General features: G+C 39.8%; 1 non-coding gene across 1 annotated transcript; it reads left to right on the forward strand.

Annotated features, from left to right (window-relative positions):
• The first annotated feature begins 309 nt into the window (after positions 1-309).
• LOC121993355 lies at positions 310-415 on the forward strand. The gene has a single exon (XR_006115216.1). It is a non-coding gene; the product is annotated as a small nucleolar RNA R71 (small nucleolar RNA).
• Positions 416-5,809: the final 5,394 nt, after the last annotated feature.

Genomic DNA, 5,809 nt, shown 5'->3' on the forward strand with positions numbered 1-5,809 from the left:
ACTTTTTCCCCCAAATGTTTGAACTCCTCATTCTGTGACTTGTGGATTTCAAAACTCTTGGATGGTTGAATGGTATTTTGTTTGACAGGATCTCTTGTATATATGGCTTGTACTTCTTGAATTTTTTAGGGAAATTCCATCCAACTTTTGCTTGACCATTCATGGAGGTTCAATGCTACTTGATCAATCAACATGTATGCTTCATCTACAGTATTGTCCATGAAAGAACCTCTAGTTGATGAATCTAACAAACATTTATCTGTGAAAGAAATTCCCCTATAGAATATGTGCAGGGTCAGCCATTTTTCCAAATCATGATGAGGGCACTATCTTTGTAGACTCTTGGATCTGTTCCATGCTTCAAATAATGATTCTCCATATGCCTGAGCAAAATTTGTGAGGCAATTCCTCATATAAATTATTCTACTTGGAGGAAAAAAAATAATCTAAAAATTTCTTCTCTAATTGTTTCCAACTTGTGATGCTTTGAGGATGGAGGGAATATAACAAGTCCTTGCTTTATCCTTGATACTGAAAGGAAATGCTATCAAATGAACTATATCTGCTGACACTCCTTCACAGTTCACCATATCACAAAGCTCTAGAAATGTCTTAAGGTGCAGATAAGGACTTTCTAATACTTCTCCTCCAAATTTATGACCTTGTATCATGAAAAATAACTCTGGGTCTAGTTGAAAATTTTCTGCTTCAATATGAGACTGCACAATGAGAGACATAAATCTTGCAGAAATGGGCACAGAGAAATCTCTTAAGGGCCTGCTTGACATGTTAGTGTTCATTGATATCTAAAAAAAAATTATGAGAAAAAGCAGAAATAAAGAATTAAAGACAAAAAATAAAATGCTATATAAAAAATAAGAAAGACAATGCAAAATTTAAATTGCAAGAATGAAAGTGCATAAAGAAAACAAGGAAGAAAAAACAAAAGGAAAAAGAAAAACGTCTAGAGTAACTCATATGCTAATCAACTAATGTTAATACGAATAGTCCCTGACAACGGCGCCAAAAACTTGTTACGATTCCGCAAGTGTACGGATTCGTCGTCAGTAATATATAAGATTATCGTATCCACAGGGACTGTTGATTAAGCATTAGTTAACTTCGCACGATGAATTATCTAGAAGAACATAAAAGTAAAGGATAGAGAAGAGGGAAGAGAGAGAATAAATCTTGGAGGGAATGAGCTTCGGGAGATGAATTCTAGGATTTCGATTTATTATAATGTTAGGAGATATTACATAGATTGCTTAGTTTTTACCCTCTATGTCCATGCTCTTGCAGGAAGTTGAATTGGTCAATACCCCTAAGTATCGAATAGAGATGATTTCTGTGAAATCCTGTAACGGTTAACCCCTATCACGAGGGCGCCTCGGTAGATCACAGGGGTACATGTCTAGTAAATAACAATAAGGATAAAGGTAGAGATTTGGTACGATTTCCTACTTCCTTATAGAGGAATTGTCTCTCCTTTCAAGAGAATGTCCTAGACGTCCGTGAACGGGTTACCCTTGTCAATAGGGCCCCTCGAGTGTATGATCTAGAGCACTCTCTCTACGAGAGCGGCAAATCCTAAGGGATTGTTTCTCCTTTTAAGGGAACATCCTAGACATCCGGAAAGGGTTACCCCTGTCACTAGGGTACTTTGGTCAATACACTCTAGGGCATCCCCTTTGCGTGATTAATAATCCTCCACATCAATCAACAAAGCATGCAAAGAAATATAAATATGTCACACACACAATGCACGAACAAGGCAATAACATGTCATTAAATAGAGATGTGGCGAATCTACATAGCATCTCCATCACATTACAAATACTCCCTAATCCCAGAAGAGGAGATCTACTCCATTGCGAGGGAAGAACAACCCCAAAACATGAAGTAAAGCATATTTATAACCCTTGATGTGAGAAGAAGGGCAAGAAGAGATGCTTGTCGGGGTTTCCGATGTCTTGGAGATGGCTCCTTACTCTGGAGATGGATAGAACGTCAAGGGATGGCGGTGAATGAAGTTCTAGGGTTTCCCCCGAAGGGGAGAACAATTTCCCGATGAGAGGGCCGAAGTCCCGAACCAAAGATCCCCCAATGAATAGGGTTCTTGACCCTTTTATAGGGTAAGGTACGGGTGCTGCACTGCCCGTGTAATGACCGTGTGAGATTCGCATGACCATGCCTATCTTTTGCACTGGTTAGGTGGCACGGTCGTGCGAGTTGGCACAACCATGCCTATCTTCTGCACTGGTCAAGTGGCATGACCGTGCGAGTTGACACGACCATGCCTATCTTTTGCTCTGGTTAAGTGGCACGGTCATGCGAATCTGTACGGCCATGCTCTTCCTCTCTTCTGGTTAAGTGGCACAGCCGTGCAAATCTGCACGGCCGTGTCTTCCTTCTGCTCTGGATACATCGCACGGTCGTGCGAATTGTCACGGCCGTGCATCAAGGGAATATGAACTTGTAGACCATTTTATCACATCTTAACGTGGTATTCTTGAGTTGGTGTCTTCATCGAAATTGTAGGTCTTGAAGTTAGGTACAATTCGGTATAAAGAACAGCCCAAGACCCCAATGGACCACAAAGTTATGCCTGTTTTACTCTTAATGTGCAGTGCAGAATTTGACACGGCCGTGTGCCAAGGCCATGTCTCATAGAAACGAACTTTAGACCTTCAAGACTTGGTTTTCTCTGGTTGAAGTCTTCATAAGAGTTGTAGATCTTGAAGTTATCTACATTTTGAGATCTGGAATGACTCATAACTTCAACTAAACAGAAAGTTATAGTCATTTGACGTTTGGTCCGCAGTGCTAGAAATCCCACACGACCCGGACACCTTGGAAGCTCTAGACTCCACTTAAGCTCATTTTTACTCCAAATCGTGTCCTGTCAATAAGAAAACATACAAAGAGCATATCTCCGAACAAAAAGGTATTTATACAGAATATATGCTAAGAGAGGTGAACATGCATAGAATATACGTGAATAAAGTAAATGATTGTGCATCAAAACATGTATAAATGATCATAAGATCTACACACATCATGACCCTCCGGCTCGGTGTGACAGTGGACTTTCAGCCAAGCATCTATCCCGCTCGGCATGATAGCAGACACCGTAAGGATAACAGAATTCCGGCCGAGCGGTCATTCCACTCAACCAAGCCACAAACACAGCGGGATATCCTTCTATATCCTTTTGGGAGCTAGTGTCGCTGACAGGTGGCATGGTCAGATAGAAGATCGTGCGGCGGAAGCTTCCACTATCACTTTAGATATATGCTCGACCCGTTAAGGTACTATGTCAGGGATACTTTACTGACACATCTTTTCAGGGAAAGCTTTGAGATGCGTGCTCGCCTTAAGAAGCGTGCACACACGCTCCTGGGGCTCTATATAAAGGGGGTCCAAGCATCAGCGGAGGTATGGTTTTCTCGCGATTTCTACTGTTGCGCTACAGTTATCTTTGCTTCTTCTTGCCATTGTCGGGGACCCCTTCCCTGGTTCGACATTGACGCTACTTGTATTGCAGATGGGAGCAGAGTCCATCGGAGGTCAGCAAGAGCGCCACGTCCCCAGCATCCGTCTCTTCGACTTTCAGACAGGATCTATTAGTATAGTTGTTATGGGATATCCTTTCGATAATAATCTAAATAGAGGCATAATTAAGGTTTGATAAATTTCCTATATAATATTTTGTTGGTTGTTTTATTCCTTGTAACCCCTAGACAAAGTTACTAAAAGGATGCAAGAGATAAAATAGATTTTACCTCCATTAGAAATTACCCTCAAGACCAATGGTTATGTTAAACAGTAAGTAAGGAAGAGTTAGCACTTCACATTCGCGGTATGTCCAATCAATTTATTGTATTGGGGTGGAAGCCTTAGCTTGGTGAATATAATGACCAACTGACTATATAGAAAAGTGGCAACAATAGATTTTTATTAGAAGGGGCCTTTTGTTGCTGCCCATTTAGTCCCGTATGTATTAGTTAAACTACAAATAGAAATTCTCTATTTAAGGCACAAAGGAGATCAAATCTTCTAGTCCATACAAAAGTGAATCAAGAGATGAATTATATATAATTACGGTTGGACCGTGGTTATGAAAGACACTAGTTCAGGCAACAAACACCTTGCTTTGTGTAGGATTATAGAAGTAATATCCCTTTGTTTCCTTGGGATATCCAATAAAATAGCACTTGTCTGATCTGGGTCGTGGTTTATCTGAGACTTGTCATCGAATGTAAGCCTCACAACCCCAAATCTTCATAAAAGACATCTTGGGACTCTTCCCTGTTTATATCGTATATGATGTCTTTATGACGTCCTTGGATGGAACACGGTTAAGTGTGAAAGCGGCCGTCTCTAAAGCATGTCCCTAGAAGGAAGAAGGAAGATCTGTATGACTCATCATCGATCATATCATATCTAATAAAGTACGATTTCTCCTTTCTAATACATCATTCTATTGTGGTGTTCCAGGTGTAGTGAGTTGAGATATGATCACACACTCAACGAAATGGTCATGAAACTCTTAGCTAAGGTATTCCCACCTCGATTTGATCGAAACATCTTAACACTCTTACCAAGTTGATTTTGTACTTCATTCTTGAATTCTTTGAACTTTTCAAAGGATTCTGACTTATGTCTCATCAAATATACATAGTCATATCTATTGAAATCATCAGTGAAGGTAATGAAGTAATAATAGCCTCCTCTAGCTACTATTCTGAAAGGGCTACATACATCAGTATGTATGAGTCCTAACAGATCATTAGCTCTTTCGCAGTGTTTACTAAATAGAGTCTTTGTCATCTTGCCTTGAAGACAAGATTTGCATGCCTCATATGATTCAAAATCAAATGAGTCCAAAAGTCTATCCTCATGGAGTTGGGATATGCGACTCTCATTTATGTCACCCAAGCGACAATACCAGAGATATGTTTGGTTCAAATCATTAGATTTGAACCATTTGGTATTTATGTTATAGATTGAGTTTTCAAAGTTTAGAATATAGAGGACATTTATAAGAGGTGCACTACAATAGAATATATCATTAAAATAAACGGAACAATATTTGTCTTTTATTACAAATGAAAACCTTTCTTGTCCAAACAAGAAATAGAGATAATGTTCTTTGTCAAAGTGGGCACATAATAACACTCTTCTAGTTCTAAAACAAGCCTAGTGGGCAAAGATAAGGAATATGTTCTTACAGTGATAGTAGCAACTCTTGCACCATTACCTACTCGTAGGTCTACTTCGTCCTTTGTAAACGCTCTACTATTTCTCAGCCCCTGCACATTAGTACAAATGTAAGACACACATCCGGTATCTAATACCCATGAAGAAGAAATAGATAGATTGACTTCTATAACATATATACCTGAGGCAGAAGTCTCACTTCTCTTCTATTTCAGTTCCTCTAGGTATACCTTGCAGTTCCTCTTCTAGTGTCCGGTCTCACCGTAGTGGAAGCAAGTTCCTTCCTTAGCAACTCCACCTTTGGGTTTCAGTGCATGAGTCTTTCCCTTGCCTTTGGCTTGGGTCTTACCCTTACCTTTAGGCTTTCACTTGCCTTTGCCTTTAGACACCATCAAAATGGTACTAGGATTTACCTTCTTAAGGTTGAGTTCAATAGTTCTCAACATGCTCAACATCTTAGGCAGTGGTTTGTCAATTTCATTCATGTTGTAGTTCATGACAAATTGACTATAGCTATCGGGCAATGACTGCAAGATAAGATCAGTGGCCAATTCTTGGCCTAGTGGAAATCCCAATCACTGTAGGT

The sequence above is a fragment of the Zingiber officinale genome, chromosome 6B (assembly GCF_018446385.1).
Source record: "Zingiber officinale cultivar Zhangliang chromosome 6B, Zo_v1.1, whole genome shotgun sequence".
Lineage (NCBI taxonomy): Eukaryota > Viridiplantae > Streptophyta > Magnoliopsida > Zingiberales > Zingiberaceae > Zingiber > Zingiber officinale.